The following is a 20,596-nucleotide window of genomic DNA, read 5'->3' on the forward strand; positions in this document are numbered from 1 at the left end:
TAGAATATTACCGCTTTATAGGGTTACTTGAGGTAGTATCATCCCTTAGATATAAGCCACAAGTGACTTTGGATTGGGGAAATTAAGATTCGGTATTTTAACCCAGTTTCACATCTTTAAATTTAGAATCCAACAATTAGTCTGGCCAACAGTTTATTTCCAGTAATACCTACAAAGACATGCTTCCACTCCTGCTTTTCCTACTATGTAGTAGGAGTTTCCCCCCTGAAATCCTAGAAAATGTAAGCCACTTCCACGCTGCCTCCAGCCACCCATCCAGTCCCTTTTTCTGCCTAATAGCCTTCTCTCTTTATGCTTTTGTTTTTAAGTTGCCAAGCTTTTTCTACTTTTAGGACACAATGAGACCATAAGCCACATATAGCAGGTACAAGATTTTAGGTCCAACCAGGATCACTGCAGGTGATCTATGAATGATTATGGGAACACTCTTCAGAAGTATGAAGGAGATTAACAACAGCGGAAAGATCGGGGGGGGGGGGGGGGGGAGAAGAGGACCAAGACACTGGTGAAAAGGAAGAGAAACTTGATGGCAAAGCAGGAGAGACAGATAAGGAAAAATAAAGCGTGCTGCACTATCTCCAGAAAAGCCAATTCAGATCAGAAAGTGGCAGCAGCAGTAAGAATGATCTTAAATACCTAATCTGAAGAAAAAATGGGGTACAACTACGATTCTCATCCTGTTACATTTCTGAAGTGAGGCTTGTTTTTGCCAAGCAAAACTTGACAAATTACTTAACACACAAGAGTCATTTTTTAGTGACGTAACTTTAGTTTACTTGCTGCATATGCATTCTTACTCATTTCCTTTCACTCACTGCCTAGTATTTGAAGGTCTAGTCACCAGAAGTTTAGTTTACACAGCTGAACCATGGAGGTTGTATGTAGCACATAGGAGCTTAGCTCAGTATGGAAGTACCGAAATTTAGGAAGTTCTCCTCAGAGATTCAGTATGGTTATAATAAAAAGAACAGGAGTACTTGTGGCACCTTAGAGACTAACAAATTTATTAGAGCATAAGCTTTCGTGGACTACAGCCCACTTCTTCGGATGCATATAGAGTGGAATAAATATTGAGGAGATACATATACACACATACAGAGAGCATAAACAGGTGGGAGTTGTCTTACCAACTCTGAGAGGTCAATTAAGTAAGAGGAAAAAAAGAAAAAAAAAACTTTTGAAGTGATAATCAAGATAGCCCAGTACAGACAGTTTGATAAGAAGTGTGAGAATACTTACAAGGGGAGATAGATTCAATGTTTGTAATGGCTCAGCCATTCCCAGCCATTCTGGATTTCTACATAGATTGCTTCCGTCAACGTGCAAAGGCTGAAATTGTGGAAAAGCAACATCACTTGCCCCATAACCTCAGCCATGCTGAACACAACGCCATCTACAGCCTCAGAAACAACTCTGACATCATAATCAAAAAGGCTGACAAAGGAGGTGCTGTCGTCATCATGAATAAATTGGAATATGACCAAGAGGCTGCTAGACAGCTCTCTAACACCACATTCTACAGGCCATTATCCTCTGATCCCACTGAGGATTACCTAAAGAAACTACACCATCTGCTAAAAAACTCCCTGACAAAGCACAGGAACAAATCTGTACAGACACATGCCTAGAACCCTGACCAGGGGTATTCTATTTGCTACCCAAGATCCATAAACCTGGAAATCCTGGACGCCCCATCATCTCAGGCATTGGCACCCTAACATCAGGCTTGTCTGGTTATGTGGACTCTCTCCTCAGACCCTACGCTACCAGCACTCCCAGCTATCTTCGAGACACCACTGACTTCCTGAGGAAACTACAATCCATCGGTGATCTTCCAGAAAACACCATCCTGGCCACTATGGACGTAGAAGCCCTCTACACCAATATTCCACACAAAGATGGACTACAAGCTATCAGGAACAGTATCCCCGATAATGTCACAGCTAACCTGGTGACTGAACTTTGTGACTTTGTCCTCACCCACAACTATTTCACATTTGGGGACAATATATACCTTCAAGTCAGCGGCACTGCTATGGGTACCCGCATGGCCCCACAATATGCCAACATTTTTATGGCTGACTTAGAACAACGCTTCCTTAGCTCTCGTCCCCTAACGCCCCTACTCTACTTGCGCTACATTGATGACATCATCATCATCTGGATCCATGGAAGAGAAGCCCTTAAGGAATTCCACCATGATTTCAATAATTTCCATCCCACCATCAACCTCAGCCTAGATCAATCCACACAAGCGGTCCATTTCCTGGACACTACTGTGCTAATAAGCGATGGTCACATAAATACCACCCTATACCGGAAACCTACTGACCGCTACACTTACCTACATGCCTCCAGCTTCCATCCAGGACACACCACACGATCCATTGTCTACAGCCAAGCTCTAAGATATAACCGCATTTGCTCCAACCCCTCAGATAGAGACAAGCACCTACAAGATCTCTATCAAGCATTCTTAAAACTACAATACCCACCTGCTGAAGTGAAAAAAACAGATTGACAGAGCCAGACGAGTACCCAGAAGTCACCTCCTACAAGACAGGCCCAACAAAGAAAATAACAGAACACCACTAGCTGTCACCTTCAGCCCCCAACTAAAACCTCTCCAGCGCATCATCAGAGATCTACAACCTATCCTGAAAGATGATCCTTTACTCTCACAGATCTTGGGAAACAGACCTGTCCTCGCTTACAGACAACCCCCCAACCTAAAGCAAATACTCACCAGCAACCACACATCACTGAACAAAACCACTGACCCAGGAACCTATCCTTGTAACAAAGCCCTATGCCAACTCTGTCCACATATCTATTCAAGTGACATCATCATAGGACCTAATCACATCAGCCATACCATCAGGGGCTCGTTCACCTGCACATCTACCAATGTGATATATGCCATCATGTGCCAGCAATGCCCCTCTGCCATGTACATTGGCCAAACCGGACAGTCTCTACGCAAAAGAATTAATGGACACAAATCTGACATCAGGAATCATAATATTCAAAAACCAGTGGGAGAACACTTTGAATGACCAGACAGGTTAATGACAGACCTGCGGGTGGCTATATTACAACAGAAAAACTTCAAAAACAGACTCCAACGAGAGACTGCTGAGCTGGAATTGATATGCAAACTAGACACAATCAACTCAGGATTGAATAAGGACTGGGAATGGCTGAGCCATTACAAACATTGAATCTTTCTCACACTTCTTATCAAACTGTCTGTACTGGGCTATCTTGATTATCACTTCAAAAGTTTTTTTTCCTCTTACTTAATTGGCCTCTCAGAGTTGGTAAGACAACTCCCACCTGTTTATGCTCTCTGTATGTGTATATATATATATCAATATTTATTCCACTCTATATGCATCTGAAGAAGTGGGCTGTAGTCCACGAAAGCTTATGCTCTAATATATTTGTTAGTCTCTAAGGTGCCACAAGTACTCCTGTTCTTTTTGCGGATACAGACTAACACGGCTGCTACTCTGAAACCTATGGCTATAATATTGCTCCTGCACACAGCACTTGCCAGTGACACTGTCATAACTATAAAGGGAAGGGTAATAGTTGTCCTGTGTACAGTACTATAAAAATCCCTCCTGGCCAGAGACTCCAAAATCCTTTTCCCTGTAAAGGGTTAAGAAGCTCAGGTAACCTGGCTGGCATCTGACCTAAAGGACCAATAAGGGGACAAGATACTTTCAAATCTTGGGGGGGGGAAGGCTGTTTGTGTTCTTTGTTTGGGAGTGTGTTCGTTCTCGGGACTGAGAGGGACCAGACATCAATCCAGGTTCTCCACATCTTTCTAAACAAGTCTCTCCTATTTCAAACTTGTAAGTAAATAGCCAGGCAAGGCGTGTTAGTTTTCCTTTGTTTTCTCAACTTGTAAATGTACCTTTTACCAGAGTGTTTATCTTTGTTTGCTGTACTTTGAACCTAAGACTAGAGGGGAGTCCTCTGAGCTCTATAAGTTTGATTACCCTGTAAGGTTAATTTCCATACTGATTTTACAGAGATGATTTTTACCTTTTTCTTTAATTAAAAACCTTCTTTTTAAGAACCTGATTGATTTTTCCTTGTTCAAGATCCAAGGGGTTTGGATCTTGATTCACCAGGAGTTGGTGGGAGGAAGGAGGGGGAATGGTTAATTTCTCCTTGTTTTAAGATCCAAGGGGTTTGGATTTGTATTCACCAGGAATTTGGTGAAGGTTTTTCAAGGTTTCCCAGGAATGGAATCCATTGAAATGGTGGCAGCCGAACCAGAGCTAAGCTGGTAGTTAAGCTCAGAAGTTTTCATGCAGGCCCCTACATTTGTACCCTAAAGTTCAAAGTGGGGATCCAGCCTTGACAGACATCAATAGAAATGTAGCAGTTTTCACATCCAGAGGACCTTTCATTCTGGGTGATCCATCAGTGCCATACATAAGGGTACATTGGAATCACACACTATTTGATGCAACTTTCCATAGGGTTTGATTTCATTTTCACCAGGAAAATCTCCCACAAAGAGACAGACTTTAAGATCAGAAGGGACCATTATGATTATCTAGTCTGACCTCCTGCACAACGCAGGCCACAGAATCTCACCCACCCACTCCTGTAATAAACCCATAACCTATGTCTGAGCTATTGAGGTCCTCAAATCATGGTTTAAAGACTTCAATGTGCTCGTCAATTGAAAATGAACAAATTAGACTTAGGAAATTGGAATTTCAAATCTTTCCTAGGCTATATCAGGGGTAAATTCTTCTGTGCCACACCCAGTGTGTTCTTCCATCTAACTCACGCATTGCTCAACAACATGGGACAGGGATGGTGTCCCTAGCCTCTGTTTGCCAGAAGCTGGGAATGTGCAAATGGGGATGGATCACTTGATTACCTGTTCTGTTCATTCCCTCTGGGGCACCTGGCATTGGCCACTGTCAGAAGACAGGATACTGGGCTAGATGGACCTTTGGTCTGACCCAGTACACCCGTTATGTCCTTAACATGGGGACAGCACACAGTATACCACGAAAAAATTCGATCCTTAGACAGTTCCATGAGCCAGAAAAAGGAGCAACCCGCAAAGCAGAAGATGCATGCAGAGCTAGAGACCACTGTTCAAAACTTGTGGAATCTTAAAGCCTGCTGAAGGTTTTCAGAAGCTCCTATGGTCTCTGTTCCTCCAGTACAGTATGACTGTGTGGAGTTGTTGCTGAACAAAGGCTTCTGCTCCATCCCCATTCAGCATGCCAGGAGTCTTAGGCCTGGTCTACACAAAAGTAGTAACATTATAACTACATCAGCTGGGGTCGTGATTTTTGCCAGCATTGCTATACTGGAATATGCCCTAGTGTGGATACAGATGTATTGGTATAACTGCTTGTCCAAGTATAAGCACGATTATACCAATACAACTTCATCTACACTGAACTGGTTTTGCTGGTAAACTATGTTGGAAAAACCCTCCTAGAACAGACAAGCCCTTATATAAATGGGAGAGTGGCTTTGGATCCTATGTGCCTCCGACAGCCTGCAGTAATGGGATGAGGGAAAGATGTGAACTCCAACACACAGTCTGTTACACCCTGCTCATTTTTTTCCAGCAAATTATGTCAACTAGTGAGGATTTGGAGATTATGTAGAATCATAGAATCATAGAATATCAGAGTTGGAAGGGACCTCAAGAGGTCATCTAGTCCAACCCCCTGCTCAAAGCAGGACCAATTCCCAGCTAAATCATCCCAGCCAGGGCTTTGTCAAGCCGGGCCTTAAAAACCTCCAAGGAAGGAGACTCCACCACCTCCCTAGGGAACCCAGTCCAGTGCTTCACCACCCTCCGAGTGAAATAGTTTTTCCTGATATCCAACCTGGACCTCCCCCACTGCAACTTGAGACCATTGCTCCTTGTACTGTCATCTGCCACCACTGAGAACAGCCAAGCTCCATCCTCTTTGGAACCCCCCTTCAGGTAGTTGAAGGCTGCTATCAAATCCCCCCTCATTCTTCTCTTCTGGAGACTAAACAATCCCAGTTCTCTCAGCCTCTCCGCATAAGTCATGTGCTCCAGACCCCTAATCATTTTTGTTGCCCTCCGCTGGACTCTTTCCAATTTTTCCACATCCTTCTTGTAGTGTGGGGCCCAAAACTGGACACAGTATTCCAGATGAGGCCTCACCAATGTCGAATATAGGGGAACGATCACGTTCCTCGATCTGCTGGCAATGCCCCTACTTATACAGCCCAAAATGCCGTTAGCCTTCTTGGCAACAAGAGCACACTGTTGACTCATATCCAGCTTCTCGTCCACTGTGACCCCTAGGTCCTTTTCAGCAGACCTGCTACCTAGCCATTCGGTCCCTAGTCTGTAGCAGTGCATGGGATTCTTCCGTCCTAAGTGCAGGACTCTGCACTTGTTCTTGTTGAACCTCATCAGGTTTTTTTCTGCCCAATCCTCTAATTTGTCTAGGTCCCTCTGTATCCGATCCCTACCCTCTAGTGTATCTACCACGCCTCCTAGTTTAGTGTCATCTGCAAACTTGCTGAGAGTGTAGTCCACACCATCCTCCAGATCATTAATAAAGATATTAAACAAAACCGGCCCCAGGACCGACCCTTGGGGCACTCCACTTGAAACCGGCTGCCAACTAGACATGGAGCCATTGATCACTACCCGTTGAGCCCGACGATCTAGCCAGCTTTCTATCCACCTTACAGTCCATTCATCCAGCCCATACTTCTTTAACTTGGTGGCAAGAATACTGTGGGAGACAGTATCAAAAGCTTTGCTAAAGTCAAGGAATAACACATCCACTGCTTTCCCCTCATCCACAGAGCCAGTTATCTCATCATAGAAGGCAATTAGGTTAGTCAGGCACGACTTCCCCTTCGTGAATCCATGCTGACTGTTCCTGATCATTTTCCTCTCCTCTAAACGTTTCATAATTGATTCCTTGAGGACCTGCTCCATGATTTTTCCATGATTGAGGACCTGCTCCATGATTAGGGTTGGAGAGAGTGTCATTTCTGGCACTGTTACAGATCTGCTACCCTAGCAGCTGCACAGAGGCTCCATCTATACTAGGGGTTTGTTGTGGGTGGTTTTTATTTTTAAGTTTCCCACTCTTGCTAAAACCAGTAGAGATAAACTGATATTCACATTATACACAGGCCAATGGTTGCTGGCAATGTTTACCACCATGTTATGCAACCCTGTTCAGAGCAGTGCTAACCAACTGTGTCAGAAGAGGCAGTCTATAGTAGGACTCTTCGTCTTAGTTTAGAGATGGAGTTACTGGGTACATTAGGCCAGTTTGTGCTGTTATGGAACAGTTGCTAAGTGAGTGAATTGAATGTAATTCTTAGATCTCAGATTGAATAGTATGCACTCTTTAATAATGTGTCTAAGACCTAAGATAGACCCTTAAGAAATCCAAATACACCCATTATTCAACATTGGTGAATAATGATTCACTGCATGCCCAATTATATTTCTCCCCAGCAACTCCATCTTCCTTAGGTAGTCTCACATCCAAGTATTGAATGTGCCTAACTGCTTAGCCTGCGAAACTTGATAAGATCAAAAGTCTGTGCATTTGAAACTCAAAGACAAACACTAAACCAAGGTGCAAGGCTTGGGGACAAAATTCCTGTCTACGTATTTTAGTATTTGGTTCCACATTATACTCTAAGACAAAGGAAGAGTGTATTGTAAGTGTTTCAGGGTGTAATAGGCACCAAGTAATGTATCCTTATGAAGCACTTGTGCCAAGGCACAATAGAAGTACAATAAAACAAAGCAGCGGCAATTCAGTAAGGAGAACGGCAGTCAGATCTTTTACGTCATGTCTGTTTAGAGATAAAAAAATTTCTCCCACACACTTTCAGGTTCACTTTAACTATTTAGGAAGGACAGAATGGATATGAGAAGATGTGGCATTCTATATCAGAGATTCCATTACCTATTTTAAAGTTAATTCAGAAACAGGACTTGGAAGTCTTCTGGATCAATGTTCTAACTGATGAAGCAAGAGTTGGGGCACCAATGTTACAGACAATGACAAGACATTCTTTAAGCATCTTTCTACCATGTATAGGAACAAAAAAACTGCATTATCTTGGGATACACTTTGGGCAAACAGACCAGTCTCAAATAAGATTTTTTTTGGGGGGGTTGTTTTTTGTTAAAAAAATTATTTAAAGGGGTCAAATTCTCAAAGCTAAATAATGGAGGAATTTATTGGAAAAATTTCTGTTCACTTTTAGTTTTTTTGGTCATCAAAAATATAATATAACTTTACAGTTCTGTTGCAAGAGAGGCTACTTTGGTTCGAAAGCCATCTTGGTTAAGTGGGGACATTAAGCAACAACACAAAAATGAGAAAGCAAATGGAAAATAAGTGAGATGATAGTCGGAGAATGTAGGCAATTGATGGGAGAAGGAAATGGTAACCATATTGGGACCACATATTGATAAGGACAATAAGGAGGAACTTAAAAAAAACCAGGAACAAAAGAACATTAAAATTCTGTTGTCACCTGAAAAGACTGCCAGATATCCAAACTATAAAAGGCTACACAGCTAAAGGGAAAGGAGTACAGAAAATTTGTTTTAAAAAGCATTAAATCTGGGTTTTAAATGCTTTAACTATTTGTGTGCGCACACACACGTGCACAACAGTAGAGTGAGAATGAGAGAAAGCCAGTGGCAGAGTTACAGAACTCTAGACTACAGTTAACCATTCAGTGTTGTAACAGTAAGCAAGGGTTTTGGTAAGATCTTATTCCTTGGTGGACCTGAGATCCCACAAAAGATGCAAGTGTATTGGTAGGAAGATTGAGTTTTCAACTGCCAATCCAATTAACCCATGTTGTCTGGGCAGCCAAAATCGAAACCATTTCTGCCCCAAAATGAAGGAATTCACTTCTATTTTTTCTTCAGCGTCCCCCACCCTTGCCACTTCCATGGGATGCATCTTTTTGCCACATACCACTATGTTCAGATGCATCACAACACTGTACACAGAGGTGAAACAAAGGCCCTCCACTCAGCTTAGACTCCTCCACCTCCTGCTACATGATAGGAGAGAAGGTCTAAAGCTACTCCCTTGCCCCAGCTCTACAGTGCCCAGGCTGAATGGAACAATGCCTCCCCCTGCAGACTCAAAGGATTCTTCCACTTTGGGTAACAAGAAATATAAGGGCCACTGAACAACTGTGCTTTTCATGCAGTCATGGAGTGACTATAAAGCCCCAATTGATGTCCTGCAGCCAAATACTGACTTCAAGTAGAAGCCATCATCTCTCCTGTTACAGACTTGTTCCTTGGACAACATCAGCCACAATTAGGGCAGCAGATTTTAAAAGAAGCCATAAGTCAAAGCGCAATGATGGTAAATTTAGTAAAAAGTCAGGTTTAGTGACTTGTGTGATATTTGATAAAAAATATCCTAACAAATGAGGGGACACCCACAGCAGCAGCACCCTCCACCCCAGCAGCACCCTATCCCTAATCCTGGCCCAATGCAGAGGGAAGGCGTAACTGGAGAGCAAGCCTGCCCCACATTCATGGGTGGCTCCTCTGAACCACAAGGCTGGACCCCAGGTTTGAAAAGGAGCCCATCTTTCACTCACACCAGTCATGGTCACCGGCAGCTCCTGTGTCCCTCGGGGCTGACATGGCTCTTTATTTCCCCATCATAGAGTCATAGACTTTAAGATCAGAAGGGACCATTATGATCATCTAGTCTGACCTCCTGCACAACGCAGGACACAGAATCTCACCCACCCATTCCTGTAATAAACCCATAACCTATGTCTGAGCTACTGAGGTCCTCAAATCATGGTTTAAAGACTTCAAGGTGTAGAAAATCCTCCAGCAAGTGACCCATGCCCCACGCTGCAGAGGAAGGTGAAAAACCCCCTCTGACAATCTGCCCCGGAGGAAAATTAATTCCCAACTCCAAATATGGCGATCAGCTAAACCCTGAGCATGTGGGCAAGACTCACCAGCCAGACACCCAGAAAAGAATTCTCTGTAGTAACTCAGATCCCACCCCATCTAAGATCCCATCACAGGCCATTGGGCATATTTACCGCTAATAGCACTGCTCTACAGCCAAAATGCTTCTGAAATAAATGTAGTCAAACTTTACTAATTCTGGGTCACTGAGAACGAAAATGATGCTTAAAATTGTTGATTGGCTCTAGTTTTCAAGATATGTTATTGGGTCAGTATATACAACCCTTGACTTGGGAATGGTGGTGGATAAGTGAGTTATAAAGGGAAGGGATCTCAATTTAAACCAGAAATGACTAAAATACATCTTTGACTGGATCTATGAATAAATCTATGACTGGGTTTGGACAGTACTTGCTTTTTAGGCAAAAACAATGAATGATGCAATCTGAAGCTGGTATTGCATCATACATGATATGAATTGCATACATATGTTATTCCTAGACGTCATGGATGATGCAATCATAACGAAGCTTACATCACTCTGCTGAACAAATTGCCCTATATCAGCTCTAGAAATCATACAGTGTCGTGCTCTTATTTGTCAGTGTTTGATTTTACAAAGGGACACATTTCTGTTTAGACAAAGTGAGCAGAGATGCCTCGTACTTGTGTGAACAGTGCAGATAACTTCTGCTATGTTTGTGGTGAAGTGACTTTTGCATCACAAAAGCGCAGTATAACCACTATGGTTAAGAAAGCCTATCACCTTTATTTTGGCTGCAAAATTGGAGATCGGGACAAGAGGTGGCCCCACACATATGCTGCAACACTTGTGCAACAAATCTTCGCCAGTGGTTGAACAGGAAAAGGAAATTTATGTCTTTTGCAGTGCCAATGATTTGGAGAGAGCCAACAGATCATACCAGCAATTGTTACTTCTGCATGGTGCCTCCAGTTGGAAAAGGTGTGTCAAAGAAGAAAAAGTGGACTGTGCATTATCCAAACATTCCATCAGCTATACGCCCAGTACCCCACGGAGAAGGACTGCCGGTTACTGATGCACCAGAATCATTCTCACTTGAGTCAGACGAGGAAGAGGATGAAACTTCTGGTCCTGAACCATCAATGTCACAGGACCCACATTTTCTCCCATCCTCCTCCTCTGACCCACACCTCATAACACAAGGTGAACTGAATGACCTTGTCAGGGATTTGGAACTACCCAAGAGTAAGGCAGAGCTGTTGGGCTCCAGACTACAGCAGTGGAATCTCTTGGCAGGTGATGTTAAGGTTTCCATGTTCTGTGACCGTCAAAAGGATCTTGTCCCATTCTTCTTCATGGAAGGTGATCTTGTAGCCTGCAACAACATCGATGGTGTGATGGCACCCTCAACATCGTTCATGATCCAGATGAGTGGAGACCGTTCATTGATTCATGGAAGATGAGTCTTAAAGCTGTTTTACTGCATAATGGCAATATTTTGCCATCAATTCCAGTTGGTCATACAGTCCATATGAAGGAAACCTATGACAACATGAAACTACTTTTGAGGTGCATAAACTATGACCAACATCAATGGCAGCTTTGTGGCGATTTGAAGGTTGTTGCTCTCTTGCTTGCTCTGCAGACTGGATTCACAAAGTACTGCTGTTTTTCTGCAAATGGGATAGTCGTGCAAGAGATTCCCACTACATCAAGAAAGATTGGCCACTCCGACAGTCATTGGAGCCTGGGAGGAAAAGTGTTCAGCATCCACCACTTGTTGAATCAAGGAAGATTTTGTTACTACCCTTACACATCAAGCTAGGTCTGATGAAGAACTTTGTCAAGGCCATTGACAAAACACAAGCAGCTTTCAAGTACCTCCATGGAAAATTTCAAAAGGTTAAGTGAAGCTGAGATAAAGGAAGGTGTCTTTGTTGGTCCTCAGATTCGTGAACTTCTTCGAGATGATGCATTTGACCATGCACTGCGTGGCAAGGAAAAGACGGCATGGAAAGCCTTCCAGTTAGTGGCAATAAATTCTCGGAAACAACAAGGCAGACAGCTACAGGTTGTTGGTGGAAAACCTCCTCAAGGCATACAAAAGCCTTGATTGCAACATGTCACTAAAGATACATTTTTTGCACTCTCATCTAGATTTTTTTCCACCGAACTGCGGAGCAGCGAGCCACAAGCACGGTGAGCGATTTCACCAGGACATTGCAACAATGGAGAAACGCTATCAGGGCAAATGGAGCCTATCAATGCTTGCAGACTATTGCTGGACAGTGACAAGAGATGCTCCATTTAATGAATACAAGAGACAAGCCAAGAAGCGCCGAGTAGACACTGAATAGGACTAAACTATGTACATAATAGTTTTTTGCCTTTTGTTTCTTAATACATTTTATTTATACAACCCTTTTGCTGATTTTTAAAGTGTTACATAAACAGGACAGGTGAAATATCATCATGTAAAGCAACCATAAACCCATGAAAAGACCTAAGTTTACAATTTATGATTAAAACTCTACTATCTACACAATATACATAGATATAAAATGTAAAAACTTAAATACCTTCGAAACAGTAGCCAATCAGTTGTTTTAATTGTCATATTTGAATTCAGCACATCAAAATACATAATAAATAGCACATTTTATCTCTGAAGCAGACGACTTCTCAAAAATCGTAGACCAGTGTAGTCAAAGATCAATTAATTACCAAAATTAGGCTATCCCATCATACCATCCCCTCCATAAAGCCAGAAATGTCTTTTGCCCCCACTACTCCCCTTGGAAGGCTGTTGCCAGAACTTCACTCCTCTGATAGTTAAGATACCTTCGCCTAATTTCAAGTCTAAACTTCCTGATGGCCAGTTTATATCCTTTTGTTCTTGTGTCCACATTGGTAACTGAGCTTAAATAACTCCTCTCTCTCCCTGGTATTTATCCCTCTGATATATTTATAAAGTGCAATCATATCTCCCCTCAGCCTTCTTTTGGTTAGGCTAAACAAGCTGAGCTCTTTGAGTCTCCTTGCATAAGACAGGTTTTCCATTCCTCGGATCATCTTAGTAGCCCTTCTCTGTACCTGTTCCAGTTTGAATTCATCTTTCTTAAACATGGGAGACGAGAACTGCACACGGGTATTCCAGAGGAGGTCTCACCAGTGCCTTGTATAACTAACACCTCCTTATCTCTACTGGAAATACCTCACCTGATGCATCCCAAGACCGCATTAGCTTTTTTCACGGCCACATTACATTGGCGGCTTATAGTCATCCTGTGATCAACCAATACTCCGAGGTCCTTCTCCTCCAACTTCCATTACTTCCAACTGATTCACCCCCAGTTTATAACAAATTCTTATTAATCCCTAAATGCATGACCTTGCACTTTTCACTATTAAATTTCATCCTATTACTATTACTCCAGTTTACAAGGTCATCCAGATCTTCCTGTATGATATCCCGGTCCTTCTCTATATTGGCAATACCTCCCAGCTTTGTCTCATCTGCAAACTTTATTAGCACACTCCCACTTTTTGTGCCAAGGTCAGTAATACAAAGATTAAATAAGATTGGTCCCAAAACCGATCCCTGAGGAACTCCACTAGTAACCTCCCTCCAGCCTGACAGTTCAACTTTCAGTATGACCTGTTGTAGTCTCCCCTTTAAACCAGTTCCTTATCCACCTTTCAATTTTCATACTGATCCCTATCTTTTCCAATTTAACTAATAATTCCATGTGGAACCGTAACAAATGCCTTACTGAAATCAAGGTAAATTAGATCCACTGCGTTTAAAAAAATCTGTTACCCTCACAAAGGAGATCAGGTTGGTTTGGCATGATCTACCTTTTGTAAAACCATGTTGTATTTTGTCCCAATTACCATTGACCTCAATGTCCTTAACTACTTCCTCCTTCAAAATTTTTTCCAAGACCTTGCATACTACAGATGTCAAACTAACAGGCCTGTAGTTACCCGGATCACCTTTTTTCCCCTTTCTTAAAAACAGGAACTATGTTAGCAGTTCTCCAGTCGTACGGTACAACCCCCGAGTTTACAGATTCATTAAAAATTCTTGCTAATGGGCTTGCAATTTCATGTGCCAGTTCCTTTAATATTCTTGGATGAAGATTATCTGGGCCCCTGATTTAGTCCTATTAAACTGTTAGAGTTTGGCTTCTACCTCAGATGTGGTAATATCTACCTCCATATTCTCATTCCCATTTGTCATCCTACCATTATCCCTAAACTCCTCATTGCCCCAGTCTTTAATAAAAAGAAGAACAGGAGGACTTGTGGCACCTTAGAAACTAACAAATTTATTAGAGCATAAGCTTTCGTGGATACAGACTAACACGGCTGCTACTCTGAAACCAGTCTTTAATGAGGCTAAAGTATTTGTTTAGATATTGGGCCATGCCTAGATTATCCTTAACCTCCACTCCATCCCCACTACTACTTTCTTTGTTTTCTTCTTATTTATATGGCTATAGAACCTTTTACTATTGTTTTTAATTCCCTTTGCAAGGTCCAACTCTACATGGCTTTTGGCCTCTCTCACTTTATCCCTACAGGTTCTGACCTCAATAAGGTAGCTTTCCTTGCTGATCCGCCTTTAGATCCACAAGTTCTTCAGTCCAATCCATTTCCTTAACTAATTTCCTTAATTTTTTTTAAAGTTAGCCCTTTTGAAATCAAAAACCCTAGTCACAGATCTATTTTTGTTTATCCTTCCATTTAGTTTGAACTGAGTTAGCTCATGATCACTCGAACCAAGGTTGTCCCCTACAACCATTTCTTCTATGAGGTCCTCACTAAAACCAAATCTCAAATGGCATCCCCTCTTGTTGGTTCAGCAACTACTTGGTGAAGGAATCCATCAGCTATCGCATCCAGGAAAATCCGAACCCTATTATTACTACTAGCACTTGTCCTCCAGTCTATATCTGGGAAATTGAAGTCTCCCATAATCACGCAATTCCCATTACTATTTACTTCATTAAAAACATTAAAGAGATCTCTATCCTTTTCCAAATCAGATCCCAGTGGTCTATAGCACAGCCCAGCACTATCCCAGGGGAGGCTCTAGTAGCCTTCTTCCCCAATGTGATTTTTGCCCAGAGACCGTCTTATCCATTCCATCATTTATTTCTTTACAGTCTACCTCATCATTAATATACAATGCTACTCCACCACCTTTGCCTTTATTTCGGTCTTTCCTAAACAGCACATACCCTTCAATACCTGTACTCCAGTCATGGCTACTATTCCACCATGTTTCTGTTGTCCCTATAATATCTGGTTTCACTTCCTGAACCAGTAGCTCTAGTTCCTCCATTTTGTTACCTAGGCTCCTCGCATTGTTGTACAAACACTTAATTTTTGCTGTTTGGCTTCGCTCACATTCTTTACCCGATTAGGCACAGACATTCTACCGCCAGTATCACCTATTAGACTGGTATCTACCGTACCCTTCCTCCTTATGTCCATTCTCCTACCCACAGCTTTATCCTTTCTTACTTCGTTTTCTTCACTCTCAATGTTAAAATCCGGCATGGAGATTATCTTGGACATCTCCCAACCATCTCCCCCAAATTCCTAGTTTAAAGCTCTCTTAATCAGTTGTGCCAGCCTCCATCCTAGAAGTCTATTTCCCTCCCTACTCAGGTGAAGTCCATCCCGAGAGAACAGTCCTCTGTCCATTAATGCCTCCCAGTGGCCATACATCCCAAAGCCCTCTTTATAGCACCACTGCCTGAGCCATCTGTTTATCATTATAATCATAGAATATCAGGGTTGGAAGGGACCTCAGGAGGTCATCTAGTCCAACCCCTGCTCAAAGCAGGACCAATCCCCAACTAAATCATCCCAGCCAGGGCTTTGTCTAGCCTGACCTTAAAATCCTCTAGGGAAGGAGATTCCACCACCTCCCTGGGTAACCCATTCCAGTGCTTCACCACCCTCCTAGTGAAAAAGTTTTTCCTAATATCCAACCTAAACCTCCCCCACTGCAACTTGAGACCATTACTCCTTGTTCTGTCATCAGGTACCACTGAGAACAGTCTAGATCCATCCTCTTTGGAACCCCCTTTCAGGTAGTTGAAAGCAGCTATCAAATCCCCCCTCATTCTTCTCTTCCGCAGACTAAACAATCCCAGTTCCCTCAGCCTCTCCTCATAAGTCATGTGCTCCAGACCCCTAATCATTTTTGTTGCCCTCTGCTGGACTCTTTCCAATTTTTCCACATCCTTCTTGTAGTGTGGGGCCCAAAACTGGACACAGTACTCCAGGTGAGGCCTCACCAATGTCAAATAGAGGGGAATGATCACGTCCCTTGATCTGCTGGCAATGCCCCTACTTATACAGGGCAAAATGCCATTAGCCTTCTTGCCATCAAGGGCACACTGCTGACTCTCATCCAGCTTCTCATCCACTGTAACCCCTCGGTCCTTTTTTGCAGAACTGCTGCTTACTCACTCTGTCCCTAGTCTGTAGTGGTGCATGGGATTCTTTTGTACTAAGTGCAGGACTCTGCACTTGCCCTTGTTGAACCTCATCAGATTTCTCTTGGCCCAATCCTCCAATTTGTCTAGGTCCCTCTGTATCCTATCCCTACCCTCCAGCGTATCTACCACTGCTCCCAGTTTTGTGTCATCTGCAAACTTGCTGAGGGTGCAGTACACGCTATCCTCCAGATCATTAATTAATAATTTTGTCACACCTTTGTTGCCTTCTCTAGGAAGGGGCAGAATCCCACTGAAGATCACCTGAGCCTCCATTGCCTTAAGTGTCTTCCCCAACCTGGTATAGTCTCCCTTGATACGTTCCAGCGAGAACCTAGCCGTATCATTTGTTCCCACATGAAGGACAATCAGTGGATTCTTTCCCGCTCCAGTTAGGATCCTCTTCAGCCTCAGGTTCACATCCTGTATCTTAGCACCCAGCAGACAGTACACACTTCTGTTCTCTGGATCAGCTCTGGTTACAGGCCTGTCTATTCTTCTCAGTAAGGAGTCCCTAATCATGTAGGCCTGCCTTTTCCTGGTGATAGTGCGATTCTCCGGTCTATCCCCTGTTCCCTCTGGCTGCAAGTCTTCTCAATTACTCTTCTACCTTGTAATCCTCTGCAACCCATCCTGTATCCTCCTGGGGCTCATATTTGGTGTTATCTCCCTTGACTCTTCCCCTCTTCCTATAGGACTAGCTGCTCTTTTCTTCCTTGCCTTCCCACCTTTGGTGATCACCTGCTGTGCCTCTTCTTCATTTTCCAACTCCACAAACCTGTTCCTGAGCTCTATTTCTCTCTCACTAGCCCGGCTTTTCCTGTGCCTGGTTCTCTTAGTCACATGCTTCCACTGTCCACTTTCCTCACCCAGCAGTCTCCCCTCAGAGTTTCTTGGTCCTGCTTTCATCTGCAAATCTGAGCTTGTCCCTTCAGCCTCCTCATGTCTTTGCACCATCATCTGCTCAAACCCCCTTCTAAACTCAGAGTTTCCACTTGCATCTCCAATCCTCGGATCTTTTCTTCCACCAGCTCCATCAGGCAACACTTCATGCAGACGAAACTTTTCAGGTATCCCCTCCAGGATCATGTACATACTGCAGCTTCCACAGCCAGTCATCTTCAATGTGTCTTCCACTGCATGGGTCACTACTACTGCTGCCTCTGTATCTGTCATAGCCTTCTCACCTAAATCCTGTTAGTCTGGGAAACACAAACCAAACCACCACCATCCACAGCAAAACAAACCCCCAACAAGCACCACAACGCTGCCAGAACAGCACACACCCCCTTCATGAGCCTGTCTGTTCCTCTGCCTGGTTCTCTTAGTCTTCCCCCAAACTCATGAGAGGGGGCAGGAGAGTCAAACCTGAGCTGCAACATCCAGAGTAGGAAGCCAGGCCCAACCCCATGGGACAGGAGCCACCATTGCGGGTGAGTCACAGATACAAGAGTGTCACAGACAAAACAGGAAAGTTATACTCAGTTTTTCCCCCCTGCCACGACAAACTTTTAGACATATAAATAATTAATTTTATTTCACATTCTCCTAGAGAGTCTTGTGCTTGGGGCTCATGGTAGCTACATTATTTTAGTTAAGACTTATTTTAACAAGAGCTGTAGGCAACATCAGCCTTAACAGTATGTCTCAAACAAATGCCTATTTAACCAGTTTCAAATGAGATTAATTACCCTGTCTTCATATTCATTGACAGTTGAGAGGCCACAGAGAGATCCAGGCCAATGTCAAAGCATGCTTTAGGATCAAGTTGTCATAGAAGAGGATTAACAAGAGGGAGGGGACCAACTCAGGGACAAAGCAAGCAGAATACTGATATTAAGGTGTTCAAGTTCATTTTCTAGACACCGCACGAAGGAACAAAGTACAGACATACTCCAAAATTTGAGTAAGGTCTTTATATAGTCTGTGCACAACCATGTATTACACCAGGAAGTTTTCACCAGGACTGTATACAGTGTAATTGTAGCTGTGTCAGTCCCAGGATATGAGAGAGACAGGGTGGGTGAGCATACATATATAATTGTTCCACCTTGAATGGTCAATTATAATGTGCGCTAACTACTTTGCTAAACAAAATGCAAGATGGGACAGATTACTGAGAGGTTGGGAGTACCTTTCCCAGACCTGAAGATGAGCTCTGTGTGGCTTGAAAGCTTGTCTCATTCACCAGGATTGGTAATTTATAGCTTAAATGTGTTATCAGAAGTCAGTTTTTATTAACTTTGAAGATCAAGTGAGGAGGAACACACATTTTAGGTATAGGGAACAAGGATATTGTGCACTTCAAGGGACTGCACAGACATGTCTCACATATGGCATCTGCAGAGCAACATTCTATAGATGCAGTTGTAGGTCCATAAGCCATTCCAAGGCCTCCTCTATAACACAGTGGACATCATTCAGTTAATCTTTGAATCTGCATTATGATGCATTCAATGGTTTTGATGTTCTCACCACAGTTCCATGAAGAGGAGTCTGATTTTTCACTTGTGCATCAAGTAGCTGCATCTTCCATGGTTTGTTTGGATGTGGATCAACGTGGTCCAAAGTCTGCATGGCAAGTTGAAACTGGAAGGGCAGCTTGTTGGATCAGTAAAAATGTGCTTGTTTGGGACATAACAGCAATACTGGATCAGATCAATGGATCATCTAGCTCAGGGGTGGGCAAACTTTTTGGCCCAAGGGCCACATTGGTGTTGCAAAACTGTATGGGGGCCTGGTAGGGAAGGCTGCGCCTCCCCAAACAGCCTGACCCCTCCCCCTGCTCCCCTCAGAACCCCCGACCCATCCAACCGCCCCCCCCCCACTCCTTGTCCCCTGACCGCACCCTCCCATGACTCCCCCCCCCCAACTGCCCCTGGGACCCCATCCCCTATCCAAACCCCCTGCTCCCAGTCCCGACTGCTCTGACCCCTATCCACACACCCCGCCCCTTGACAGGCCCCCCGGGGCCCCATGCCTATCCAACTCCCCATTCCCCATCCCCTGACCCCTATCTACACCCCTACCCCCTGACAGGCCCCCCTGGGACTCCCAAACTTATCCAATCTACCCCCTCGAATCTCCACCCCATCCAACCGCTCTGACTGCCCCCTGGGACCCCCCCGCCCCTTATCCAACCCTCCGGCCCCCTTATCTTACAGAACAGCATGTCTGGCAGCTGCATTGCCTGGAGCCAGACACGCTGCCGCTCTGCTCGACAAAAGCGTGCAATCCCACCGCCCAGAGCACTGCCTGCACAGCGGCGGCATGGCTGCAGGGGAGGGACGACAGCAGGGGAGGGACCAGGGGCTGGCCTCCCGGGCCAGGAGCTCAAGGACCAAGCAGGACGGTCCCGTGGGCCACCGTAGTTTGCCCACCTCTGATCTAGCCCAATACCCTGTCTTCTGACAGTGGCCAATGTTAGGTGCTTCAGAGGGAATGAACAGAACAGGCAAATCATCAAGTAATCATCCCCTGTTGTCCACTCCCAACTTCTGGCAGTCACAGGCTAGGGACACCCAGAGTGTAGGGCCCTAACCATCTTGGCTAGTAGCCATTGATGGACCTATCCTCCACAAACTTACCTAATTCTTTTTGATTTAGGTGGTTGTGGACTTCAAAACATTCACTGACAAGTTCCACGGGTTGAATGTGTATTGTATGAAGTAGAACTTCCCTTTGTTTTAAACTTGCTCCCTATTAATTTCATTGGGTGATCCCTGGTTCTTGTTATGGGAAGAAGTAAATAACACTTCCCTATTCATTTTCTCCACAACATTCACGATTTAATAGATCTCGACCATATCCCCCATTAGTCATCTCTTTTCCAAGTTAACCAGTCCCAGTCTTTTTAATCTCTCCTCATATGGAAGCTGTTCTATACCCTTAGTCATCTTTGTTGCCCTTCTTTGTACCTTTACCAATTCTAACAGAACCTCAAAGATACAAACACAAGAGTTACAGACTGATCGGTCAACTGGACGCCATGTGAAACCAGAAGTAACCAATCAGGCAGGAGCGGAGACAAAAAAAAGGAAATACTGTACTGTGCCTGTATTGCATCTTAAAGATAGGCACATCTGGGCTGCCTGTCCCCACCCCTAT

At 43.8% G+C, this 20,596-nt stretch overlaps 1 protein-coding gene across 1 annotated transcript in view; it reads right to left on the reverse strand.

Annotated features, from left to right (window-relative positions):
* The window catches only part of LMNB2 (lamin B2), a 93,552-nt gene that overhangs the window by 51,633 nt on the left and 21,323 nt on the right, over nucleotides 1-20,596 (reverse strand). The gene's annotated exons all lie outside the window — the stretch shown is intronic.

Source organism: Chrysemys picta, chromosome 25 (genome assembly GCF_011386835.1).
Source record: "Chrysemys picta bellii isolate R12L10 chromosome 25, ASM1138683v2, whole genome shotgun sequence".
Classification (NCBI taxonomy): domain Eukaryota; kingdom Metazoa; phylum Chordata; order Testudines; family Emydidae; genus Chrysemys; species Chrysemys picta.